Consider the following 26,956-nt stretch of genomic DNA (forward strand, 5'->3'; position numbering starts at 1 on the left):
ATCACATTATCTTAGACTTCTATGAATGCACCGTCAGGTAGACTGATCAGTAGTAGATTAGCACAAGTGCATTTATTTCATTCATTTTTGTTTCCCCACGCTTATCCTGAGCAACGACTGTTGCAGTGGGTGATTTGTGGATGCACCACACCCACCATCTGTATCTAACAAACATCCTAGAAAAGTCCTGATGTTCTGCTGCACAGTTCGTGAAGCAAGAACATCCAGATTTTTTTAAATGAAAGAGGATGCGTTTTCTTTTTCACATGAATGCAATTACAGGAAGAACCAGAGGAAACCAAAGCATCTGGGTGTAGCAGAGCATGATGTCGTCAGAGGATGCTTAGTATGATTATTCCCCCGGCTTTAACACAGAGATTGTTTATCACCTGGCGTGGCTGTAGCTCAGGAGGAATCAGCAATCAGGAGGTCAGTGGTTCAACACCAGCTTCCAGACACTGAACCCCCAATGTATCCATCAGTGTATGAATGGACTAACCCAGTGTTAGAATGCATGTAGTTATGTGTAGACTTAAGATGTGCTGTATGAGCGTGAGTGCATGTAGTGTTAGAAGCACTTTGAGTGGTCAGTTAGACAAGAAAAGCACTATACAAGTCCATTTACCCACATGAGCTGAAGCAACTCATGATGTTAAGAAGGCATTTCACTTCAAAGACAGATCACAACATGAACTGGTGTACAGCGCAGAGCCATTATTTATCTTGCATCTTCTAAAAAGTCAGGCAAATCTCTTCCTCTGCAGATGTAACTTGACATTTAAACGTCTGAAGGCTGGTGCAAAAAAATATAAAATAAAATGTCAATCAAGTTTATCAAATGAATTCACAATTTTAATCGTACAATCCAAAGCGCTCTGCTAATCAATACAAACAGTTTATCAATGCCTTTACAAGTTTGCAAGCGTTTTCATGACGATTATCTTCCAATCGAGGATATTTCCCTGAAAAAAATGGCAAATACATCACAACTATTTTCATTAACTGACTTAAAAACATCACGCCTCAGTTACAGTTTACATCAGTTCCATTTTTACACCCACCCCCCATATGTGAATGAATTACCATACAATCTATAATCAGAAGAAGTCGAAGTAAGTTCATCATTTTTGTCCCATTATTCAGAACAATATTATTCAGTCTTTAAAAAGACACATTAAAGTGATAAAATTCATTCTTACAAATTAGGACACAAACTGTCTAAAGAGCATTAGCAGATACATCAACATATGTTTGGATTTTCTTATTCAAAAGTGATGAAGCAAGTCTGCAGCTATGCATGCGACACAAAGAGGATAAAGTCGGACACAGTGTTCACTAATTTGACCTGATCAAAGCTTCCATCTCACAGATGAATTTGAGTTGAAATTTATGATCAGATGTGTCCCAGCTCTGTGTTGCGTTCCTTTTAGGGATAACCAGTGCATATGGACCTGATTGACCTATCTCCTGCTCCACCCAGTACCTTAAAATGTAAACATGAGCAATATTAATAGCGTTCATAGTACAGCTAATGCACTTAATTAAATCAAACAAGTTCAGTGTTGCAAGAAACAAACAGCTGACATCAAATCCTGGTGAAACAATAGTTTATACTTTGAATTTGCATTAAAACTAAATCCTTTCTTTTTCTGTCTCAGCACCGGGCCGTAGTCGTGGTCAATATTTATTTTTACTTACCCAAGAGTGTCGTTGCGTCCATCAATCCAGAACCAGGTGTTGTCAGGTTCTTTTAACCCAATCCAGTATCCATGGTTAGGGCTCTGGTAATACCGGATGTTTTTACTGACAAATTCCTGGAAGTCCTGACATGGCGGATCATCGGAATCATTCACACTTTAGTAAAGGCATCAGTTATAATAATTCAAAAGAAAATGGAAATTTGGAAATGCCATTTATGCTCTTTATAGCTCACCTGTTCTTGCAGATTATCAATAACAACCAGATCTGCAGCTTTGTCTTTGCAATAAGTTCGACTTTGTGGCCATGTCTTCCAACTTGGGGGTTCATCATAAAACAGGTAGCACTTTTCCTGGTAAAGAATCCAGCCGTCCCGACAGGGCTGACACTCACGAAATGGGCGGAGAAATTGATTAATTATTAAATCTAACATGTCAAAATCAAATGACAGCCTTTTTAAACTGACTGAAATTATACGGATTAGACCAACTTGGATTTTAATGAATGTGATTTAATTGGAATCTTATTACAATGAATTGGATTACAATTAGTTTAAAATGGACTGTAGTTGAAATGCCTCGAGATAACATTTGTTGCGATTTGATGGTATGTAAATAAAACTGAATGATAACAAATGATAAAACCTTAAAAGACTTATGACTGTTATCCTACATGAGGAACTATAAATCTATCTACTTCTAATATTTCCATTCTGGAGCATCTTTTTTGGCAGGACGTTTTCTTCCAGAATAAATCCAGCAGGTATAAACTCAAGATATTAAATGTTTTTTTCAACTTTATTAGTTGCGTTTCAGGTCTGAAAAATGTTTTTAAAAGGTTGTGATGTGGGTTAGTAATAAAGAAAATTAGACGATAGTTATTATGATTTGGCACAAAAGATGTTCAGAGGAGCTAAAGTTTGTCCTCAAATGTGATTAAAAACAATGTTCCTCAGAGAAAGACTGGAAGGGACCTGCATATTTCTGCCTCTACAGAGCAGAATATCATTAAAGCATTCAAGGAATCTGGAAGAGTTTCAGTGTAAAGGACAAGGGAGCAACCCTAAGCTGGACACCCGTGACCTCTGACCCCTCAGACGGCGTTGCATCAAGAACCGTCATTCATCAACAGCTGATAGAAGCACATGGACAAGGGATTACTGTGGAAACCTTTGTCAAGCACTACAATACAGAGTTCCATTCACAAGCTTTACTGTGCAGAAAAGAAGCCTCAGAAAAGAGGCGGCGTCCACTTCTCTGGGCTCGGAGGCGTCTGGGATGGACCATCACACGGTGGAAACGTGTACTGTGGTCAGACCCATTAGTATTCCAGATCTTTGTTGGAAGAAATGGAGCAAAGAGCAAAAGCAGCATCCAGCCTGCTGTCAGCAACCAGTCCCTGCAGCCAGGCTCTGTAATGGTATGGGGTTGGATCAGGGCCCTCGGCAAAGCTCATTTCCACTTCCGTGATGGCATTATTAATGCAGAAAAGCTCACTGAGATTTTACAGCAACATATGCTGCCTTCAAGGCTACATCTTTTCCAGGGATGTCCAAGCATTGTTCAAGCAGACCATGGAAAACCACATTCTGACACATTCCAAAGGCCTGGCTGAGGAAGAAGAGGGTACGGGTGCTGGACTGGCTGCCTGAACTTTGAAATGACAAATATGGTTATGTGCCTGAACTGCTGCACAGTTTAAGATGATTTTACTGGAAGAAAAGCTCTTCATCACTTGATATTCTCAATGCCTGAATGTCTTTTCAGTGTCATGAGAAGGAAGATTACAAAGCTTTACAGGCATGCATTTTACAGGCCTGAAATGCATAAAGAGATATACACGACCAAGATGACGAAACAATGACGTCAAGGCTACTTTTCTTTGTTTTGGGACTCTCTAAAACAAGGCTTCTGAAAGCAGAGGGTTTTCTGATCAACATGAAACTCATGTTTTAATTCTCACTTTCTGAAGAAATCAGAAACATGACATCAAAATTGAAAATGTTGATGCAGGTCAGACGTTGCATCAGGGTTGAAAGGTAAGAATGTGTTCAAAACGGTTTAAATCTCTTTAAAGAAGGCAGAGAAGATTTTACTTTTGGAAAAACTAAAGTAACGCTTGTAGAATAAATAACTTATAGAAAACTGCATGCTTTTTATTCTAAATAAACTTTAAAAAGGGTATAAAGTATTGAATTTACCATCCTGCTAATAACATTTGGGTGTTTTTTTATGAAGTATAATGTTGTTAAATTACTTTATTATGTACTTACTTTTGTCAGGGCAGAATTAATTCACTGGAAATTTGTTGAATTTCAGGATGACTTCCAGCGTCCAGTTGAAGTCGTCTTTCTGTCTGTTCAGGTGCTTGGTCTGATTTTCTAAGATTTCAATCTCCACCATCATCAGATCGGTCCGATTCTTCAGGACTCTGTTGTCGGCAGTCAGCTGCTCGGTCCGATTTTTTAAGACTTTCATCAGCTGCTCATTTTCTGCTTCGAGGTTTGCTTCCTGTTTGTTCATTACAATGGTAACTGAACAAAAAGAGAGAGCACGTCAGTCAGTCAATATATATCATATTTGCAGTTGATATGTCCATAATGCTACTGTTATAATTGGCTTTGATCTTAGACATTATAAATTCATATTCTGTATTTTCCTAAATAACGTTCCTCGCTGGTACTTTTCCACTTTGCTCATACTGCACAACAGATGACCTCAAATGTTCCAAGACCTTAGAATGACATAAACAACTGGGTCAGACAAAACATCTCTATTAGGGCAGATAGGTGTGGTACATTAGATCCACGCCTAAAACAGCACACACACACACATTGTTTATCACATCCAAAGAACACAACAAGGACAGCAGCTGGCCTGAGCATGTCACCCAAAACTGGCCAATTATACTCTGACAAGTGTGAAAACAACTTCTGTGAGATAAAGCTGAATATAAATATGAAATGTTTCCGGATAACGGGGCTCGGCCTGACGGATTTCCTGCGGGAGCTCTGGCACTCCGAGTCCAGCGCTGCAATAAACTTTACATGTGACCACTAATAAATACTTTTTTAATAAACGATTTCTCCAGCTTGTTCTTGAGCTTCCAATGAAAAAACCGGGCTAACAAAGTACATCTGTGAACACGTTCACCAAAGATTCAGCTGCTCCTTTCTCCACCTCTCAGCCAAACTCGGCAGTTCTTGTGATGAGAGATTTCAACTCGTGTAACCTCTCCCAGGAACTGACGAGCTCCAAACAGCTGGTGACATGCGCCATGCAGGACAGCAACACACTGGACCACTTCTACTCCACCATAAAACCCTCATACCGCTCCATCCCCCACGCTGCCCTTGGACACTCCGACCACTGCATCATACAGATGGTCCCCAGATACAGGCAGCAACTGAGAAGGGCCAAACCATCCAGGACTACAGTAAGGAGGTGGACTCCAGAGGCAAGGGACATGCTTCAGGACTGCATGGAGTCTACTGACTGGGAGTCACTGAGGGGCCCTGAGGATGACAACGGCAGCTTTTCTGACACTGTATGTTGCTGCATCAGCTTCTGTGAGCAGGTCTGCCTCCCAACCAAAACCATCACAAGGCACAATAACCAAAAGCCCTGGTTCTCCAAGCAGCTCAGAGAGCTCAGGCGCTGGAAAGAGCAGGCATACAGAAAGGGTGACATGGACACATTCAGGCTGGCCAGACAGGGCCTCAAGAAGACCATCAAAAATGCTAAAGAGGACTATAGAGCCAGACTGGAGCGTGATTCAGGCACCAACGACCCTGCAGTTGTGTGGAGTCCCCTCAGAACCATCACAAACGTCCCCTCCCCCGGACTAGCTGACGATCTCAACACCTTCTACACCAGGTTTGAGAGACCCCCTGCTGCTCCATTGTCTATATTATTGAATATATCCTCTTACCTATCCTTCTCTCCTCACTCTCCTCAATCTCAAAACGATCTCTCACTTAAGTCCCCAAACTATCTCCAAACTATATTAATGCTTTCCAAACTCTAGTATCCAAACTATCCAAACTCAAAACCTGAACTGACTGTAACTCTCCATAAAAAACACATTTTAAATGGAGACTGAGGGGTTTATATACCTGTCAATACTTAAAACAAAATCTGAACCGCGTCCTGAAGCAGTCACGTCGTACGGCCGCATAGCGAAGCATAGACATATACAGTAGCGAGCCTTCTGACGTCATCATTTTCAGCTCCTCCCCTAAATTCAGCAAACCGTTCCCTCCGTTACTCCAGACAAGCCTCAGTCAGCACGTCTCTGAACATCACAACAGGAAGCTGCGTACAGGTAAGTCAAGAAAAGAATACATGTAGCGGTCAAACATTTGCAGAAATGCCTTCAAATTGCTTTGTGTCATTGGTTTGATTCCTGCAGCTGGACACGGGCAGTCAGAACATGCACCAGAGAGTGAAAAAGTTTAAATAACCTGGCTGCTATTCACAGTTAGCATGTCCTGCTAATGCTAATGCTAATGCTCTGCAATACCAGACACACAGCCTCAGCTATAAATTTCCCCTAAGCCGGCCAGATGGACAAATAACATGGAGCTTTATCCTTTTAGCTGTGTGTTAAACATACTTCTGGGCCCTTTTCTAACCGTTTTTAACAGTTTTTTTTATAAACTTATTTCTGTAGTTTTGCTGAAATCTTTTGTCATTTAAAAAGTTTGATGATCATTGTAAAATTTAGAATAGTTCTTTCCAGGCTTATCTGGGTATCGTTTGGCTTTTTGATAAAACTGGAGCAAAAACATGAAGAGGAGTCATAGCATTATTATAAAAACTTGTCGGTGATCCAGGAAAGTATCACACGAGCAGAAGAAATACACAGTTATCCTCAGTATCAGTGTCCGATTTCTCAGATTTACACTCTGAGAAAGACACCATTAAAAGACAGTCTGACTGTCCTCTTCAGAAGTGTCTCATGAAAACTTCATTATTCAGTTTTCTTTATATATCCAATATTTTATTTTATCCACGAATCAACAAGGATTGATGGCATTATAAAAAGGTTGTACATATATTTACTCATAAAGCCCACATCTGGAGTTAAAATGGAGCTAAAATTATCCTTATTAGGAGGATCTGTGCAACTTTTAGGAGCTGATACTCCGATCTGACCACAACACAAGATCACTTTTCACACTTCAACTGGACACATAAGTTTACCAGTTAAGATCATTTCGTAATTAAAATAAAGGAGATTGTAGGTTATTTGGGTTGAAAAACATTTCAGAGTTTTAAAGGTCTGTGAGTTTCTTTAGGTTTCACTAAAGCAGCTTTCTGGAATGAATCACTGGACGAGCACTTCTGATGCCAGAAAAACATTTATATTTATATTTAAATGACAGCCTCAGAATGGTCCACTTCATGTTGTTCTTCAGAGTGTCTCAGATCAGTCAAACAGCTCCTGCTGACGTGCTGTTCGCCACACAGAACTAGATCATTCCCCCACTGAAACATCACGTCTTCTCAGTGTCAAGCCTCAGTCCAGACTGAAGCTCCCTGAGTGCTGAACCGTGGGCTTCAGAGTTTAACCTGTGACAAATCTGAGATTACTCTGTTACTTTCCTGGATCCATGACAGCTTCTGGAAATGAGAACAAATTTAGAAACAGAGAAAATCTGAACTTCAGGCTTTGGGATGATATTGGGACCCTTTCCTCAAACAGTATCTTTGTCTTAATGTAGTAAAATGATTTAAGTTGATCATGTTACACTGACTCAGATGACATTCATGGGATATTGCACACAGTGGGTGTCATTCTACAGAGTATATTATTAATTTTTTTCTGAATTAGATCAAAAAGCTCCAAATATTTTGAACTGTGACCTTAGTGGGTCTTTAAAGAACCAGTTTAAAGTTCACAGGAATTTGAATAAAAACCACAGTTAAAAGTTTAATGAAATGTGACTAGATGGTTAGAAACTGTTCAGAAAGCTTATCAAGAGAAGAAGAAAAGTGGGTGTGTGTAAAAACATGCTGCACGCCACAGCTGGATCTTATTGTTTGTACTGACAGTTGCAGACAGAGTCCATCAGTCGGAGGACCAGGACCAGAATGGAGCAGCAGAACCAGGATCCGAACCCCTCCACCAGGAACAGAGCCGGCTCATCCTCTGGTTCCACCGGGCTTCAGGTCAGTGTGGAGGACATTAAAGACATGTGGACGAGTTTTGAAGTTCCGTGTATCCTCCGCTTGTTCTGGTGTTTCCTGGTTTCATCTCCTCTCTCTCTGAACTGGAGATACAGATGTGCTGCAGGCTAAATGATCTGCTGGAAGAAAATCAGTGGGGAGATTGTTGTGGTGGGCTTCAGATTTGAGAGGTTCAGGAGCTAATCTTCATTATTTGTGTTTATAGTCTCTGGATTACATCAATTAAACCTGGTGGTGGTAATACTTTAATGGTTAAATGTTAAATGACAGGTTTGTAGCTCTCTCTACCTCAGTGTAAATAGTTGTTTTAGAGTGAAGCTAAGACTATTTCCCTGTTTGCTGTTGAGCTGAATGGCTGTAGACCACTGGGTTGTAAGCTGGAACAAAGGGTTAGTGTAAAGAATGCTATGTATTACCACAACTGTTACTTTTATTAATTTAAACCATTATTCATCAACCTTTTTCAGCCCAACCTTTAAATGGTGTTTAAGTGTACAACTTGGACAAGACTGTGCTTCCTTCTATCATTTAGAATTATTGTAGCACAAATTCCCTTTCAAAGTTTCATCTTGACAAAAAATAATTAGTAAAAGAGCAAAAAAAGCAAGAGTTTACTGCTTAAAACCCTGAATGTGTGCTGAACACATCAGAGCATAGTACTGATAGCTGAGGGTACTTATAAACACAACCTCGGCCTTCACGTTTGATCGGAAATATTGAGACCTGTGTGGATGGGTCCGTCCAGGTCCAGTCCAAAGGTTAGCAAAGGTTAGATTAGAGAAATCTTTTGTGTTAACTTCAAAAGGATCAAAGTCTTCTTCCTCTCTGTCATTGCAGAAACATATAGCCCAAAAGGGATCCAGATGGTGCCGCTATAAGCACTGTGGGGAAGTTTTCAAAAGATCATCACATCTGAGGTATCATCAGAAGCTTCATAAAGGAGAGAAACCTTACAGCTGTTGTCAGTGTGGGGCAGCTTTCACTACGAATTCCCATCTTAAGACACACCAACGTATTCACACAGGAGAGAAACCTTACAGCTGTAGTCAGTGTGGGGCAGCTTTCACTCAATTATCTAGTCTAAAGAGACACGAACATACTCACACTGCAGACTGGTTTAAATCAACAAATTTTATAGCATATAAGACAACGTTAACTTGGGAGCAGGAACAGTAACTACCAATCAAAAGCCTTTCTTTTGTTCAGATTAAAACTATTTTGTGTGGATTACCACCTTCTCTTGTCAAGACTTTTGTTCTGAATTTTCTGTGGGTAGCACATGTTTGAAGAACTATTGAAAGTGCTTTATAAATTGTTGGGATTGTTTTAACTGTGGCCAGCTCTCCCACCATTCAAGACAAACATGGCATTGATTATGAGTGTATGGACAGAACTATATGCAATCTGTTTGAAACTAGAAACATATTTTATTCTGTTATACTGAACATTTATATTTTGTTTAAAGTTAAGATTCACGAAGTAGCTTTGCACAAGCTGTGGGTATTTATGTAAATATACAACATCTGTAGACACAATATATAATTTAATTTTAATGTGAAGTCTAGCTTTACACTAGTCTGTATTTCATTGTTCTGCATTTTATTAAAGGTCAGATGTCAACACTTCTCATGCTTTTCAGAGATATTTTTGAAGAAAATGTGTGTTTGGTTACGAGGGAAATTTGACCCTTATTATCTTCCCCAAAGACCCAGAAATCTTTAATGCAGTCTGACCAGACAGCTGTGTGATGCTCATGACTGAAGCTGAAAGTTAACGCTGTTCCAACACTAAAAGGGCAAGAGAACTTCAAGCTGTGAAACTGTTTCAAATGTCTGTTGTGTTGATGTCAAGAAGAATTCTTTCTAAATGAGACTCAGAGACCCTTCCCATCCTCGGCTGGTCGTACAGACCACCCCCGCGAACGTCTTCTCTGTCGCTTGCGCTTCAACATTTGCAATTTAAGCATTTGTTCTTCAAAATTGATGAGCTCCAACTGCAAATACAGCTGCTCCACCTCGGTTGCCATTGTTTACTGTTGTTAACTGTGACCGGAAGAAAAAGCATGGATTCGGCTATAACCTCTGAAACCACACAAACACACAGCCACACCTCCCTACCGGCATGGTGAATTGCAGAGCAACGTGTTCCCTCGATGCAGAACTTCGAGTGCTCAATGAAGACGTCACGTTGTCAACGTTCTGGAAGAGTATAAATCTAGCTTAAGCATGGGATACAACAACAACCACAGGTGACAGGTATGGCTGCTACAACTGACGCTCCACCGGCCAAACCACTCAATCTTCCCTGTGAAGGGATAATTGAACGCAGGAACTCCCTGAATTTTAGGCCTTGGTGATGCTGCCATCTGGGGAAGTATTGTTAGGAATGAATGTGCAACATTTCAAACATTTTACACACCCCTCCTTTTTCTGCCAGTAACATATCCAAAGCAGTTCTATTTTGCCATGCCATAGGGGAAGTTGGACATAATTGTTCAGCAATGCCTTGTCGATGTAATATAAACAATCAAAACTTATTTATTGTTAGCCACCAGAAAAGAAAAGATTAAAACACTGAAGCAACTTGATTCAACGCTTGAGACGTCGCAGCTTTTCTGGAGAGAGTTTGTCACCCAACGCCTTAAAGTCCCCCACAGGGAACAGATGGAAAGACATCAGTAGTTGGGTCATTGTGCAGCTGTCCTGCCAGTTGGAAGGAAGGGCGGCCCTAAGTTTCATATCCTTACACAGCCACAACAACCACAGGTTGGGCCTGGTTAGTACTTGGATGGGAGACCGACTGGGAATACCAGGAGCTGTAAGCTTTTTAGCTTCTCCAGGCACATGCAGTTGTGTATGTGGAGAGGAGCACCTGGGAGAGAACACGCCCCTGGAGGAGGCCGGTGCTGATGGTCTGTGGTCATTTATTCTCTTCAGGATAACTTTACATTAAATGGGACAAACTCTCCGTCCTTCCATTTGCTTTAAATGGTTTCAGGGGGACTGGGGCCTATCTGTCACAGAAACTCTTCAACATTCCAGCCTAATAACAAGTCTGAAACTAAAGCAAAAACCGCAGCCCCAAATGAACATTGGCATGATATAGGTTGTGTCAAATGCAAAAGCAGTCCCTTTTACACCTTTTGGAACTTCTCCTTTCTCAGGACAAACTTAAATGTATGAGGATCAAAGCCAACAATGACCTGGGACATCTCAGCAGATCCAGGATTGGCAACATGGAGACTGAGAGCCAAAGAGAAACTGAGGCGTCTGCCAACAAATCAGCAGCAGCTTAAGCTGATTAACTTCCTGATGTGTCATAAAGTGATCACATGTTTCAACAAAAGACATCAAATAACAGCTGAAGCTGCATTAAAGACAATAAGAGATGTGGAAGCAGCATCAAAGCTGATAAATATTAACTTTAAACCTTGTTGGATGTGAAATTAAATTTATTTCATTACATCATCATGATGTGAGTGTTCAGCTGCATAGAAACAGAAGAAGAAGCTCCACTTTAAGACTGTGTGATTCCAATGATCATGGCTTCCTTGACTCCTCTCTCAAACCATCTCTTCTCTGTCCAGAATGTGGACATTACTGTCCTCAGAAGAGTGTCCCTTCTTCTTGAGATGTAGGTGCACTGCTGAGTTTGACCTGAAGAGGTGGCTCTCCTATGCTGTGCCATGCGCTTGTGGAGCTGTTGTTTGGTCTCTCCTATAAAGAGGTCTGCACAGTCTTTGCTGCACTGCATACACAACACCACCCAGTTTGTGTTCGGGCGTTTAATCCTTTGGATGAACCAGTCTCTGTCTGAGGGTGTTCTTGGGTTGATTGAAATTAGTTGTATAAACTCAGCTCAATGAGGCCTATAAGCTATATATAGTTGAAAGGGACTGTAGGTAATATGTCTGTATTACGACTTAAAATCAGCGAAGATGTTCTGAGTCAAAGTGAGCAGAACACAGGCAGAGTTCAGTCTGAATGAACAGAACAGGAGCTTTAACCTCCTCCACATCCCTGTGAGCAGGATGAAGGCGTCCTCTGTTAGTTTTCAGATTTCAGCTGTGAACCTGCAGGACGACATGAGAAAAGAGAGATTTAAACATCTGTAATATCACACTGTGTCAGTTTGTTCACAGGACTCACAACCTGTAACACTGATGCTGCTTTCAGGGAACTTCTTCCTGTTATTGTTTGTTTTTTTGTAAACTTTAACTTTATCAATAAGTGACAGACCAAACAGCGCAGTCACCTCTCCGTCTGTGGTCTCCAAACCCGACTGAAACTGAGGAGTCTGCTGGAAACTCCACTTTACTCTGACCCGCTCCACCCAAACTCGTACCTGTGATGATCCAAAAACAATACGTGGAACAGAACAATGAGAGTTAAACAGTTCTCAGCCCCACCACAAAACCTTTTCATTCATTTGGATGACATGATCCTTTCTTCATCATATTCTCATTAATGATCAGAGCTGAGTCAGATTTCTTTGAAAAGTCCATCGCTGACAGCAGCAGAAAGTGACTAAATATACTGAACATAATTACAATGTTTTCAGTATTTTTAGCTTGTGCTACTTTCTATTTGTGCTCCACCACATTCAGAGACTCTGTTGTACCTTTTAGTCCACTACATTCATCTGATAACTTCAGCACATTCAGACTAATACTAAAAAACATCAGAAAGAACAGAATCAGATCATAGAATATGATGTAAGATCACACACATCACCTTTAATCATTCCATAACACGTTATTCCAAAGTGTGCCATTCTGCCTCATTTATTCTATTTTTTACATTCAAATATGTTTTCATATGAATGTTTTGTAGTTTGAGTAAAAATCAAAAGTAAATCTACAGTTTTTACCTGAAACAAAATCTCTGTGGTTCTGATTCTGTAACTTATGTCCAAGAATTCTTCTTCCACTTCTTGTCTCTGAGAACAAATGACATCTCCTGTAATGACTGACATCATATAATATTGTTACATTTAGCTTTGATTTGAATCACTTTGAAGTTTCATGTCGTTCTTTTTGTTTTCTGAGTTTCTTCCAACATCTCAGAACACGTTCAGAAACAAGTTTGAAGCATTTGTGAGCAAACAGGTGAAACCCAGAATATGATCCTGAACCAAAGCAACTCTTCCAGCCACAGATGGGTTTCAACAAATATCTCTGAAACAAAGCAGTTACTTGTTGCCGCCGTGTGTTGCCACCATGAGGGATGCTGGTGGTGTGACAGCCTCACTCCCATTTTCACAGAAACACAATTCATGATCAGGAGGAATCCACAATTTATTATTTCCAGAAAAACATCCAGAATCAGAACATTTAGTTTCTGGGTTACCAAGTAGATCATTACTGAGAGTTTTCAAAGCAGCAGCAACATTTGATCTCTGAAACAGATCAAAGTAAGTTTAACTGCAGAATTATTTTCACATTTACAAAGTGATGAGATGTGAAAAGAATCTGTGATAAAGGAAGGTCTGCTGATTTCTCTGTTTGGCTCCATGAAGTGGAAGAGAAACAACAACATACAAACACATCAACACAAGGATTCAACTAACATTCAGAGCTCAGAGAAGTTTAGATTTTCATGTGGAGAAATCTTTCTGTGAATAAAACTCAGCATTAGCAGCGATATCCTCCATGGCTGCAGAAACAGGAAAAAGCAGCAAATAAACAACAGAACAGCAGCGCAGAGACATCACAGCAATGAACTCTCAGCAACAAACTGACTGAATACCTTTATTTCACTTCACACAGCTCAGCTGTGGCTCCAGTCCATCCAATCCTAACTCCAGCATAGAGCGGCTGAGTGAATGTGGTCTGGACTCTGTGGAGGAGAGTCATGGCTTCAGAGACGCTGTAGAAGGACAGAATACCTGCTCTGTGATCCAGGTACACTCCTACTCTGGAGGACTGAGGACCTGAGATGGAGGCTTTCATCTTGTTGGACCAAAATTCAAAACTGTTTTGGTAACATTTTAATGCCCAAGATTTGTCATTACGTCCAAATCCACATTCATTCCCTGTTCTGCTGATGTTCTTGTATGCGACTGCTACATCAGCTCCTCCCCCTCTCCTCTCCACCTCCCAGTAACAGCGTCCAGTCAGACTCTCTCTGCTCAGGACCTGACACCATTCCGTGAATCTGTCTGGATGAGCAGAATAAGACTGAGGTTGTCTCATTACTGTCACTTTTCTGTTCCCCTCTGACACTAACAGATATGTGTTTGCTGTGTTTGGATCCAGTGTGATGTCACATGGATATTTTAAGAAGGCAGCTCTGCACTTTGGCTCTGGTTCTGGTTGTGGCAGTAAAACATCCACTTCAGTGACTGTCAGTGAGCTGTTTGTCCATTTCTCTCTCAGAATGTCCTGTAGTTTCTCTCTGAGCTCTGACGCAGCTGCTGTCACATCCTCAAAGTACCTCAGAGGACGGTATTGATGCTGGATGAGTGTGTGGACTCACTGAGTGCTGACACTGAGGGGTAGTTGTGTAGAAACTGGTTGTGATACTCTGTGTGTGAGAGCTGCTTCAGCTCAGCATCTTTCCTCTTCAGCTCAGTGATCTCCTGCTCCAGCTTCTCCTGAAGCTCTTTGACTCGACTCACTTCAGTTTGCTGCTGGGATCTGAGCTGCTGCTTCACATCAGAGCTTCTTTTGTGGATGAGACGGATCAGCTCGGTGAAGATGTTCTCACTGTCCTCCACTGTTTTATCAGCAGACTGATTGATGGCCTCCACCTCCTGTTGAAGCAGCTTCACATCTTTCTCTCTGTCCTGGATTCTCTGCTGGATTTGTTGTCGACTCCCCTCCAGCTCTCTCTGCCTCTCAGTCCTTTCTGCTGCAGCTGACACTGTGTCGTGGCCTTTATGATCATCCACAGGGCAGAGATAACAGATAGACTTCTGATCCGTACGGCAGCACATCTTCATCACCTCATCATGACGACAGCAGATGTTCTCCTGGAGGCTCTTGGAGGGCTCCACCAGCTTGTGTTTCTTGAATGGAGTCACATCATAATGAGGCTGAAGGTGTTTCTCACAGTAAGAGGCCAGACAGAATAAACAGGACTTGATGGCTTTCAGTTTTCTTCCAGAGCAGAAATCACAGGCCACATCTTCAGGTCCAGCATGGCAGAGATCAGCAGGAGCAGCTTGGAGTCCAGTCTTCTTCAGCTGCTCCACTAAATCAGCTAACATGGTGCTTTTCTCCAGGACAGGCCTCGGTGTGAAAGTTTTCCTGCAATGAGGGCATCTGTGAATTCCCTTCTTATTCTTTCCATTCCAGTAGCCTTTAATACAGTTCATGCAGTAGCTGTGTCCACAGGGAATAGTCACCGGATCCTTCAGTAGATCCAGACAGATCGAACAAGAGAAGGTTTCCAGGTCCAGTTTAACACTTTTCTGAGCCATTTCCTCCATTTGGCAGAGCAGTGTGTGACTCTCAGAGCAGAAACACCGTCTGTGCTGTGATACAAAACTAATTCCACCTCCTTTTGTTGCAGCTGATCAGCTGATCTTCACTTAAGAGCTCCTCTACTATCACACAATGGTTTCACACATCCTCCCAGCTTCAGATCAGTTTGGGGAGGGAACAAGGGAACAGTGCTGGTTTCACCTCAATCCAGGCAGGATTGTTCAAGGGGTTGTTGAATTCTTATTTGTTCTCTGTTGAAGGGAAAGATAAATTCATTAACCTTCCACTTAAAGCTCAACATGAAGAAAATTGGTTTCTATCAGATCAACATTGTCCGATACTTTTAGCAGGCAGCTGTACAGGAAATGTAAATGTTGCTGTTTCTTAGTATTTTCATGCTTTTCATTTACATTTATATAATCAGCCCTGCTCTGCAGCAGCTTGAAATTCATAAATCATGATCTTCTGCTGAAATGCTCACCTGAATCTTCAGACTGATGCATTCAAGTGCGTGACGTGAAACATGAGCTCTCATACGGCTGTTGGACTTCAGAAGAGGTAAAAACCTGCAGAGCTGACCCCTAACCTGCAAACTGACTGCATCAGACATGTTTGATTATAATCTATCTATCGAGCTCTGTATGCTGACTGGTGTCTTCAGGCTGAGTCTGATAGAAACCCTCTTTGTCTCTTTGTCTCTGTGTAGAAAAGAAGCTGCATCTTAAGATGGAGTTCCTGTGGTGTTTTGTCCACTCTTGTCCACACTGAAAACACAAACAGCATAAAACAGCAGAATGACTTCTTTTCCAGCCTTTTTCAGTTGGCAGGAAACAACAAAACGCTTCACAGCAAACATCTGTTCAGAAGTGAGAAAACCCAGCTGAGCAGATCAGTGATTTCTGTGCGGCTCAGATAACATTTCATGTTAGGCTGCAGTCTGAGGTGCTGATAAAGGCTTTATTTTATGATCATGCTGTTATGCAGCTAAGTCTATATACATCCTGGTCAGTGAGGGGATTTAAACTGAGGAGGCAGGATTACTTTTACCTCTGATGAGCTCTGTTATTAAGCGGAGAAAAGCATCATTTTTATCTGGACAGAGGGATGAACGTGAGAGAAAAAGTGGCTTTAATATATTAACCTGAAATAACGTGACTGTACTCTGACAACATCACGGTCCATCTGATGCCCCCAAAACCCTGAACTCTAAACCACTGCAGGGATTTCTGTACATCTATAATGGAGGAGTGGGAGATCCTGTCAGAACTTCTATCTGTGATGAGCATCTGAAGCAGAAGATGTTTCACAGCTCAGATGGTTGAGGTCTGAAATGTAACCTGTGTGGGGACAGGCAAAGGTGTAGAAGACAAAAAGTGGAGGCTCCAGATGGTGATAGAAGATAACGACTCTGTTTCTTTCAACTGAGGCTTCAGACAGATCCCAAACTGACCTCTGACCTCAAGACTCCTGCATGATAATAACATCCATGCAACCAAAGACCTGAAGAAGTTGCACTGATCTGAAAGACAAAAGGACGGTGATGTTACCATCCATCCCCCATGATTTCAGACATTAACTCAACCACAAACTTGGACAAACTCCTTCACCACAGTAATGACTCTACATCCTGATGAGGGACATTAAAAACAATCGTTTCTAACAATTTCTATCTAAACTGTAAATAATTGGAGGGATTTTTCAACAGTGACAGTTAAGGAGTGTCATCAGGTGAATGAGATCAGCTCAGTAATGAAAACACAGTTTACACTAAATACAGTCTGTGGTTTACACAAGCCTCAGTGAAAATAAATACAATTATTATTCAGAATATCTTGGTGGTTTACATTGTTGCACATATTTTCAACACAGTCATCATGTGCTATGAAAAACTGAATGTCAGAAATAAACTGAAATGATGGAGAGTATTCATAAGAGCAACTGGACTTCTTTTTTGATCTTGAAGACGTTGAATTTTGATGGGACAGCAGCTTCCTCTTTGGTTTTTGTAGAGAAGTACAGTAGAACAACCGAGTACTAACCAGGCCCGACCCTGCTTAACTTCACAGGGTGATCAGACGTTGCAACAAAAGACATGCAGGTGGTAGAGAGAAGAGAAAAAGCTTAAAGCACCTGGTATTCCCAAGCGGTCTCCCATCCAAGTACTAACCAGGCCCAACCCTGCTTGGCTTCCGAGATCAGACGAGGTCGGGCATATTCAGGGTGGTGTGGCCGTAAGCAAAAATGTCTGTGACAAATGTGCATTATATCGGTACTGGAATCATACAGTTCCTCTATGTAACCAGATAATTGCCGAGAAAGGCTGATATGTAGTGGGCACATCTTAATCCCTGATGTGATTATTACCTGCAGTTGAAACTGAGACTCTCAGATCACTTCGTGTCTGCCAACAAAGCAACAGCAGCTGAAGATGACCGACTTCCTCATGTGTCACAGGGTGATCAGACGTTGCAACAAAAGACATGCAGGTGGTAGAGAGAAGAGAAAAAGCTTACAGCACCTGGTATTCCCAAGCAGTCTCCCATCCAAGTACTAAACAGGCCCAATCCTGCTTGTCTTCCGAGATCAGACAAGGTCGTGCATATTCAGGGTGGTGTGGCCGTAATTAACAATATCTGTGAACAATGTGCATTATATAGGTACTGGAATCATACGGTTACTCTTTGTAACCAAATAATTGCAGAGAAAGGCTGATATGTAGTGGGCACATCTTCATCCCTGATGTGATTATTACCTGCAGTTGAAACTGAGACTCTCAGATCACTTCGTGTCTGCCAACAAAGCAGCAGCAGCTGAAGATGACCAACTTCCTCATGTGTCACAGGGTGATCAGACGTTGCAACAAAAGACATGCATGTGGTAGAGAGAAGAGAAAAAGCTTACAGCACCTGGTATTCCCAAGCTGTCTCCCATCCAAGTACTAACCAGGCCCAACCCTGCTTGGCTTCCTAGATCAGACGAGGTTGGGTATATTCAGGGTGGTGTGGCCGTAAGCAACAATGTCTGTAACAAATGTGCATTATATAGGTACTGGAATCATACAGTTCCTCTATGTAACCAGATAATTGCTGAGAAAGGCTGATGCGTATTGGGCAGATCTTCTTCCCTGTCGTGATTATTCTCTCCAGCGGAAACTGAGACTCTCAGATCACTTAGTGTCTGCCAACAAAGCAGCAGCAGCTGAAGATGACCAACTTCCTCATGTGTCACAGGGTCATCAGACGTTGCAACAAAAGACATGCAGGTGCTAGAGAGAAGAGAAAAAGCTTACAGCACCTGGTATTCCCAAGTAGTCTCCAATCCAAGTACTAACCAGGCCCAACCCTGCTTGGCTTCCGAGATCAGACGAGGTCGGGCATGTTCAGGGTGGTGTGGCCGTAAGCAACAATGTCTGTCACAAATGTGCATTATATAGGTACTGGAATCATACAGTTCCTCTATGTAACCAGATAATTGCCGAGAAAGGCTAACTTGTAGTGGGCACATCTTCTTCCCTTTCGTGATTATTATCTGCAGTTGAAACTGAGACTCTCAGATCACTTCGTGTCTGCCAACAAAGCAGCTGCAGCTGAAGATGACCAACTTCCTCATGTGTCACAGGGTGATCAGATGTTGCAACAAAAGACATGCAGGTGCTAGAGAGAAGAGAAAAAGCTTACCGCACCTGGTATTCCCAAGCGGTCTCTCATCCAAGTACTAACCAGGCCCAACCCTGCTTGGCTTCCGAGATCAGACGAGGTCGGGCATATTCAGGGTGGTGTGGCTGTTAGCAACAATGTCTGTCACAAATGTGCATTATATAGGTACTGGAATCATACGGTTACTCTATGTAACCAGATAATTGCCGAGAAAGGCTGATATGTAGTGGGCACATCTTCATCCCTGATGTGATTATTACCTGCAGTTGAAACTGAGACTCTCAGATCACTTCGTGTCTGCCAACAAAGCAGCAGCAGCTGAAGATGACCAACTTCCTCATGTGTCACAGGGTGATCAGACGTTGCAACAAAAGACATGCAGGTGGTAGAGAGAAGAGAAAAAGCTTAAAGCACCTGGTATTCCCAAGCGGTCTCCCATCCAAGTACTAACTAGGCCCAACGCTGCTTGGCTTCCTAGATCAGACGAGGTTGGGTATATTCATGGTGGTGTGGCCGTAAGCAACAATGTCTGTAACAAATGTGCATTATATAGGTACTGGAATCATACAGTTCCTCTATGTAACCAGATCATTGCTGAGAAAGGCTGATGCGTATTGGGCAGATCTTCTTCCCTGTCGTGATTATTCTCTCCAGCGGAAACTGAGACTCTCAGATCACTTAGTGTCTGCCAACAAAGCAGCAGCAGCTGAAGATGACCAACTTCCTCATGTGTCACAGGGTCATCAGACGTTGCAACAAAAGACATGCAGGTGCTAGAGAGAAGAGAAAAAGCTTACAGCACCTGTTATTCCCAAGTAGTCTCCAATCCAAGTACTAACCAGGCCCAACCCTGCTTGGCTTCCGAGATCAGACGAGGTCTGGCATGTTCAGGGTGGTGTGGCCGTAAGCAACAATATCTGTCACAAATGTGCATTATATAGGTACTGGAATCATACAGTTCCTCTATGTAACCAGATAATTGCCGAGAAAGGCTGATATGTAGTGGGCACATCTTCATCCCTGATGTGATTATTACCAGCAGTTGAAACTGAGACTCTCAGATCACTTCGTGTCTGCCAACAAAGCAGCAGCAGCTGAAGATGACCAACTTCCTCATGTGTCACAGGGTCATCAGATGTTGCAACAAAAGACATGCAGGTGCTAGAGAGAAGAGAAAAAGCTTACAGCACCTGGTATTCCCAAGCGGTCTCTCATCCAAGTACTAACCAGGCCCAACCCTGCTTGGCTTCCGAGATCAGACGAGGTCGGGCATATTAAGGGTGGTGTGGCTGTAAGCAACAATGTCTGTCACAAATGTGCATTATATAGGTACTGGAATCATACAGTTCCTCTATGTAACCAGATAATTGCCAAGAAAGGCTGATATGTAGTGGGCATATCTTCATCCTTGATGTGATTACTATCTGTAGTTGAAACTGAGACTCTCAGATCACTTCGTGTCTGCCAACAAAGCAGCAGCAGCTGAAGATGACCAACTTCCTCATGTGTCACAGGGTGATCAGACGTTGCAACAAAAGACATGCAGGTGGTAGAGAGAAGAGAAAAAGCTTACAGCACCTGGTATTCCCAAGCGGTCTCCCATCCAAGTACTAACCAGGCCCAACCCTGCTTGGCTTCCTAGATCTGACGAGGTCGGGCATGTTCAGGGTGGTGTGGCCGTAAGCAACACTGTCTGTGACAAATGTGCATTATATCGGTACTGGAATCATACAGTTCCTCTATGTAACCAGATAATTGCTGAGAAAGGCTAACTTGTAGTGGGCACATCTTCTTCCCTGACGTGATTATTATCTGCAGTTGAAACTTATAATCTCAGATTACTTCGTGTCTTCCAACAAAGCAGCAGCAGCTGAAGATGACCAACTTCCTCATGTGTCACAGGGTGATCAGACGTTGCAACAAAAGACATGCATGTGGTAGAGAGAAGAGAAATAGCTTACAGCTCCTGGTATTCCCAAGCAGTCTCCCATCCAAGTACTAACCAGGCCCAACCCTGCTTGGCTTCCGAGATCAGACGAGGTCGGGCATATTCAGGGTGGTGTGGCTCTAAGCAACAATGTCTGTCACAAATGTACATTATATAGGTACTGGAATCATACGGTTACTCTTTGTAACCAGATAATTGCCGAGAAAGGCTGATATGTAGTGGGCACATCTTAATCCCTGACGTGATTATTATCTGCAGTTGAAACTTAGAATCTCAGATCACTTCATGTCTGCCAACAAAGCAGCAGCAGCTGAAGATGACCAACTTCCTCATGTGTCACAGGGTGATCAGACGTTAAAACAAAAGACATGGAAGTGGTAGAGAGAAGAGAAAAAGCTTACAGGACCTGGTATTCCCAAGCGGTCTCCCATCCAAGTACTAACCAGGCCAGACCCTGCTTGGCTTCCGAGATCAGACGAGGTCGGGCATATTCAGGGTGGTGTGTCCGTAAGTAACAATGGCTGTCACCAATGTGCATTATATAGGTACTGGAATCATACGGTTACTCTTTGTAACCAGATAATTGCCGAGAAAGGCTGATATGTAGTGTGCACATCTTAATCCCTGACGTGATTATTATCTGCAGTTGAAACTTAGAATCTCAGATCACTTCGTGTCTGCCAACAAAGCAGCAGCAGCTGAAGATGACCAACTTCCTCATGTGTCACAGGGTGATCAGACGTTAAAACAAAAGACATGTAGGTGGTAGAGAGAAGAGAAAAAGCTTACAGCACCTGGTATTCCCAAGTAGTCTCCCATCCAAGTACTAACCAGGCCCAACCCTGCTTGGCTTCCGAGATCAGACGAGGTCGGGTATATTCAGGGTGGTGTGGCCGTAAGCAACAATATCTGTGAACAATGTGCATTATATAGGTACTGGAATCATACGGTTCCTCTATGTAACCAGATAATTGCCGAGAAAGGCTAACTTGTAGTGGGCACATCTTCATCCCTGATGTGATTATTATCTGTAGTTGAAACTGAGACTCTCAGATCACTTTGTGGCTGCCAACAAAGCAGCAGCAGCTGAAGATGACCAACTTCCTCATGTGTCACAGGGTGATCAGACGTTGCAACAAAAGACATGCATGTGGTAGAGAGAAGAGAAAAAGCTTACAGCTCCTGGTATTCCCAAGCGGTCTCCCATCCAAGTACTAACCAGGCCCAACCCTGCTTGGCTTCCAAGATCAGACGACGTCGGGCATATTCAGGGTGGTGTGGCTGTAAGCAACTATGTCTGTCACAAATGTGCATTATATAGGTACTGGAATCATACGGTTACTCTATGTAACCAGATAATTGCAGAGAAAGGCTGATGCGTAGTGGGCACATCTTCATCCCTGATGTGATTATTACCTGCAGTTGAAACTGAGACTCTCAGATCACTTCGTGTCTGCCAACAAAGCAGCAGCAGCTGAAGATGACCAACTTCCTCATGTGTCACAGGGTGATCAGACGTTGCAACAAAAGACATGCATGTGGTAGAGAGAAGAGAAAAAGCTTACAGCTCCTGGTATTCCCAAGCGGTCTCCCATCCAAGTACTAACCAGGCCCAACCCTGCTTGGCTTCCAAGATCAGACGACGTCGGGCATATTCAGGGTGGTGTGGCTGTAAGCAACTATGTCTGTCACAAATGTGCATTATATAGGTACTGGAATCATACGGTTACTCTATGTAACCAGATAATTGCAGAGAAAGGCTGATGCGTAGTGGGCACATCTTCATCCCTGATGTGATTATTATCTGTAGTTGAAACTGAGACTCTCAGATCACTTTGTGGCTGCCAACAAAGCAGCAGCAGCTGAAGATGACCAACTTCCTCATGTGTCACAGGGTGATCAGACGTTGCAACAAAAGACATGCAGGTGGTAGAGAGAAGAGAAATAGCTTACAGCACCTGGTATTCCTAAGCGGTCTCCCATCCAAGTACTAACCAGGCCCAACCCTTCTTGGCTTCCGAGATCTGACGAGGTCGGGCATATTCAGGGTGGTGTGGCCGTAAGCAACAATGTCTGTGACAAATGTGCATTATATCGGTACTGGAATCATACAGTTCCTCTATGTAACCAGATAATTGCTGAGAAAGGCTAACTTGTAGTGGGAACATCTTCTTCCCTGACGTGATTATTATCTGCAGTTGGAACTTATAATCTCAGATTACTTCGTGTCTTCCAACAACGCAGCAGCAGCTGAAGATGACCAACTTCCTCATGTGTCACAGGGTGATCAGACGTTTCAACAAAAGACATGCAGGTGGTAGAGAGAAGCGAAAAAGCTTACAGCACCTGGTATTCCCAAGCAGTCTCCCATCCAAGTACTAACCAGGCCCAACCCTGCTTGGCTTCCGAGATCAGACGAGGTTGGGTATATTCAGGGTGGTGTGGCCGTAAGCAGCAATATCTTTGAACAATGTGCATTATATAGGTACTGGAATCATACGGTTACTCTATGTAACCAGATAATTGCCGAGAAAGGCTGATATGTAGTGGGCACATCTTAATCCCTGACGTGATTATTATCTGCAGTTGAAACATAGAATCTCAGATCACTTCGTGTCTGCCAACAAAGCAGCAGCAGCTGAAGATGACCAACTTCCTCATGTGTCACAGGGTGATCAGACGTTAAAACAAAAGACATGTAGGTGGTAGAGAGAAGAGAAAAAGCTTACAGCACCTGGTATTCCCAAGTAGTCTCCCATCCAAGTACTAACCAGGCCCAACCCTGCTTGGCTTCCGAGATCAGACGAGGTCGGGTATATTCAGGGTGGTGTGGCCGTAAGCAACAATATCTGTGAACAATGTGCATTATATAGGTACTGGAATCATACGGTTCCTCTATGTAACCAGATAATTGCCGAGAAAGGCTAACTTGTAGTGGGCACATCTTCATCCTTGATGTGATTACTATCTGTAGTTGAAACTGAGACTCTCAGATCACTTCGTGTCTGCCAACAAAGCAGCAGCAGCTGAAGATGACCAACTTCCTCATGTGTCACAGGGTGATCAGACGTTGCAACAAAAGACATGCAGGTGGTAGAGAGAAGAGAAAAAGCTTACAGCACCTGGTATTCCCAAGCGGTCTCCCATCCAAGTACTAACCAGGCCAGACCCTGCTTGGCTTCCGAGATCAGACGAGGTCGGGCATATTCAGGGTGGTGTGTCCGTAAGTAACAATGGCTGTCACCAATGTGCATTATATAGGTACTGGAATCATACGGTTACTCTTTGTAACCAGATAATTGCCGAGAAAGGCTATCTTGTAGTGGGCACATCTTCATCCCTGATGTGATTATTATCTGTAGTTGAAACTGAGACTCTCAGATCACTTTGTGGCTGCCAACAAAGCAGCAGCAGCTGAAGATGACCAACTTCCTCATGTGTCACAGGGTGATCAGACGTTGCAACAAAAGACATGCAGGTGGTAGAGAGAAGAGAAAAAGCTTACAGCTCCTGGTATTCCCAAGCGGTCTCCCATCCAAGTACTAACCAGGCCCAACCCTGCTTGGCTTCCGAGATCAGACGAGGTCGGGTATATTCAGGGTGGTGTGGCTTTAAGCAACAATGTCTGTGAACAATGTGCATTATATAGGTACTGGAATCATACGGTTCCTCTATGTAACCAGATAATTGCCGAGAAAGGCTAACTTGTAGTGGGCACATCTTCATCCCTGATGTGATTATTATCTGTAGTTGAAACTGAGACTCTCAGATCACTTTGTGGCTGCCAACAAAGCAGCAGCAGCTGAAGATGACCAACTTCCTCATGTGTCACAGGGTGATCAGACGTTGCAACAAAAGACATGCATGTGGTAGAGAGAAGAGAAAAAGCTTACAGCTCCTGGTATTCCCAAGCGGTCTCCCATCCAAGTACTAACCAGGCCCAACCCTGCTTGGCTTCCGAGATCAGACAAGGTCGGTTATATTCAGGGTGGTGTGGCCGTAAGCAGCAATATCTGTGAACAATGTGCATTATATAGCTACTGGAATCATACGGTTACATTATGTAACCAGATAATTGCCGAGAAAGGCTGATATGTAGTGGGCACATCTTCATCCCTGATGTGATTATTACCTGCAGTTGAAACTGAGACTCTCAGATCACTTCGTGTCTGCCAACAAAGCAGCAGCAGCTGAAGATGACCAACTTCCTCATGTGTCACAGGGTGATCAGACGTTGCAACAAAAGACATGCAGGTGGTAGAGAGAAGAGAAATAGCTTACAGCACCTGGTATTCCTAAGCGGTCTCCCATCCAAGTACTAACCAGGCCCAACCCTTCTTGGCTTCCGAGATCAGACGAGGTCGGGCATATTCAGGGTGGTGTGGCCGTAAGCAACAATGTCTGTGACAAATGTGTATTATATCGGTACTGGAATCATACAGTTCCTCTATGTAACCAGATAATTGCTGAGAAAGGCTAACTTGTAGTGGGAACATCTTCTTCCCTGACGTGATTATTATCTGCAGTTGAAACTTATAATCTCAGATTACTTCGTGTCTTCCAACAACGCAGCAGCAGCTGAAGATGACCAACTTCCTCATGTGTCACAGGGTGATCAGACGTTTCAACAAAAGACATGCAGGTGGTAGAGAGAAGCGAAAAAGCTTACAGCACCTGGTATTCCCAAGCAGTCTCCCATCCAAGTACTAACCAGGCCCAATCCTGCTTGGCTTCCGAGATCAGACAAGGTCGGTTATATTCAGGGTGGTGTGGCCGTAAGCAGCAATATCTGTGAACAATGTGCATTATATAGCTACTGGAATCATACGGTTACATTATGTAACCAGATAATTGCCGAGAAAGGCTGATATGTAGTGGGCACATCTTAATCCCTGATGTGATTATTACCTGCAGTTGAAACTGAGACTCTCAGATCACTTCGTGTCTGCCAACAAAGCAGCAGCAGCTGAAGATGACCAACTTCCTCATGTGTCACAGGGTGATCAGACGTTGCAACAAAAGACATGCATGTGGTAGAGAGAAGAGAAAAAGCTTACAGCACCTGGTATTCCCAAGCGGTCTCCCATCCAAGTACTAACCAGGCCCAACCCTGCTTGGCTTCCGAGATCAGACGAGGTCGGGCATATTCAGGGTGGTGTGGCTGTAAGCAACAATCTCTCTCACAAATGTGCATTATATAGGTACTGGAATCATACGGTTACTCTATGTAACCAGATAATTGCCGAGAAAGGCTGATATGTAGTGGGCACATCTTAATCCCTGATGTGATTATTACCTGCAGTTGAAACTGAGACTCTCAGATAACTTCGTGTCTGCCAACAAAGCAGCAGCAGCTGAAGATGACCAACTTCCTCATGTGTCACAGGGTGATCAGACGTTGCAACAAAAGACATGCATGTGGTAGAGAGAAGAGAAAAAGCTTACAGCACCTGGTATTCCCAAGCAGTCTCCCATCCAAGTACTAACCAGGCCCAACCCTGCTTGGCTTCTGACATCAGACGAGGTTGGGCATATTCAGGGTGGTGTGGCCGTAAGCAACAATATCTGTGAACAATGTGCATTATATAGGTACTGGAATCATACGTTTCCTCTATGTAACCAGATAATTGCCGAGAAAGGCTGATATGTAGTGGGCACATCTTCATCCCTGATGTGATTATTACCTGCAGTTGAAACTGAGACTCTCAGATAACTTCGTGTCTGCCAACAAAGCAACAGCAGCTGAAGATGACCAACTTCCTCATGTGTCACAGGGTGAACAGACGTTGCAACAAAAGACATGTAGGTGGTAGAGAGAAGAGAAAAAGCTTACAGCTCCTGGTATTCCCAAGTAGTCTCCCATCCAAGTACTAACCAGGCCCAACCCTGCTTGGCTTCCGAGATCAGACGAGGTCGGGTATATTCAGGGTGGTGTGGCTGTAAGCAACAATGTCTGTCACAAATGTGCATTATATAGGTACTGGAATCATACGGTTACTCTATGTAACCAGATAATTGCCGAGAAAGGCTGATATGT

The 26,956-nt window shown here is 42.9% G+C and overlaps 1 protein-coding gene, 12 non-coding genes and 13 pseudogenes across 13 annotated transcripts in view; all 26 read right to left on the bottom strand.

Annotated features, from left to right (window-relative positions):
- LOC140294513 (protein NLRC3-like) overlaps positions 1-26,956 on the bottom strand; it is a 1,060,349-nt gene that overhangs the window by 73,682 nt on the left and 959,711 nt on the right. The gene's annotated exons all lie outside the window — the stretch shown is intronic.
- LOC140294899 (5S ribosomal RNA) lies at positions 17,434-17,552 on the bottom strand. The gene has a single exon (XR_011912819.1). It is a non-coding gene; the product is annotated as a 5S ribosomal RNA (ribosomal RNA).
- LOC140294815 (5S ribosomal RNA) lies at positions 17,822-17,940 on the bottom strand (annotated as a pseudogene).
- Positions 18,210-18,328, bottom strand: LOC140301080 (5S ribosomal RNA; annotated as a pseudogene).
- LOC140294636 (5S ribosomal RNA) lies at positions 18,598-18,716 on the bottom strand. Its single transcript, XR_011912802.1, has one exon. It is a non-coding gene; the product is annotated as a 5S ribosomal RNA (ribosomal RNA).
- Positions 18,986-19,104, bottom strand: LOC140298867 (5S ribosomal RNA; annotated as a pseudogene).
- Positions 19,374-19,492, bottom strand: LOC140293610 (5S ribosomal RNA; annotated as a pseudogene).
- Positions 19,762-19,880, bottom strand: LOC140303000 (5S ribosomal RNA; annotated as a pseudogene).
- LOC140298204 (5S ribosomal RNA) lies at positions 20,150-20,268 on the bottom strand. The gene has a single exon (XR_011913872.1). It is a non-coding gene; the product is annotated as a 5S ribosomal RNA (ribosomal RNA).
- Positions 20,538-20,656, bottom strand: LOC140297586 (5S ribosomal RNA). Its single transcript, XR_011913308.1, has one exon. It is a non-coding gene; the product is annotated as a 5S ribosomal RNA (ribosomal RNA).
- On the bottom strand, positions 20,926-21,044 carry LOC140299581 (5S ribosomal RNA; annotated as a pseudogene).
- Positions 21,314-21,432, bottom strand: LOC140312245 (5S ribosomal RNA; annotated as a pseudogene).
- Positions 21,702-21,820, bottom strand: LOC140299622 (5S ribosomal RNA). The gene has a single exon (XR_011914750.1). It is a non-coding gene; the product is annotated as a 5S ribosomal RNA (ribosomal RNA).
- Positions 22,090-22,208, bottom strand: LOC140313122 (5S ribosomal RNA; annotated as a pseudogene).
- On the bottom strand, positions 22,478-22,596 carry LOC140313129 (5S ribosomal RNA; annotated as a pseudogene).
- On the bottom strand, positions 22,866-22,984 carry LOC140297706 (5S ribosomal RNA). The gene has a single exon (XR_011913417.1). It is a non-coding gene; the product is annotated as a 5S ribosomal RNA (ribosomal RNA).
- LOC140297758 (5S ribosomal RNA) lies at positions 23,254-23,372 on the bottom strand. The gene has a single exon (XR_011913466.1). It is a non-coding gene; the product is annotated as a 5S ribosomal RNA (ribosomal RNA).
- On the bottom strand, positions 23,642-23,760 carry LOC140299634 (5S ribosomal RNA). The gene has a single exon (XR_011914751.1). It is a non-coding gene; the product is annotated as a 5S ribosomal RNA (ribosomal RNA).
- On the bottom strand, positions 24,030-24,148 carry LOC140311308 (5S ribosomal RNA; annotated as a pseudogene).
- Positions 24,418-24,536, bottom strand: LOC140298003 (5S ribosomal RNA). The gene has a single exon (XR_011913689.1). It is a non-coding gene; the product is annotated as a 5S ribosomal RNA (ribosomal RNA).
- Positions 24,806-24,924, bottom strand: LOC140299308 (5S ribosomal RNA; annotated as a pseudogene).
- On the bottom strand, positions 25,194-25,312 carry LOC140297848 (5S ribosomal RNA). The gene has a single exon (XR_011913548.1). It is a non-coding gene; the product is annotated as a 5S ribosomal RNA (ribosomal RNA).
- LOC140310259 (5S ribosomal RNA) lies at positions 25,582-25,700 on the bottom strand (annotated as a pseudogene).
- On the bottom strand, positions 25,970-26,088 carry LOC140298527 (5S ribosomal RNA). The gene has a single exon (XR_011914165.1). It is a non-coding gene; the product is annotated as a 5S ribosomal RNA (ribosomal RNA).
- Positions 26,358-26,476, bottom strand: LOC140288351 (5S ribosomal RNA; annotated as a pseudogene).
- On the bottom strand, positions 26,746-26,864 carry LOC140290551 (5S ribosomal RNA). Its single transcript, XR_011912366.1, has one exon. It is a non-coding gene; the product is annotated as a 5S ribosomal RNA (ribosomal RNA).

Source organism: Leuresthes tenuis, unplaced genomic scaffold (genome assembly GCF_036924035.1).
Source record: "Leuresthes tenuis unplaced genomic scaffold, fLeuTen1.0.hap1 SCAF_1, whole genome shotgun sequence".
Taxonomy (NCBI): Eukaryota; Metazoa; Chordata; class Actinopteri; order Atheriniformes; family Atherinopsidae; genus Leuresthes; species Leuresthes tenuis.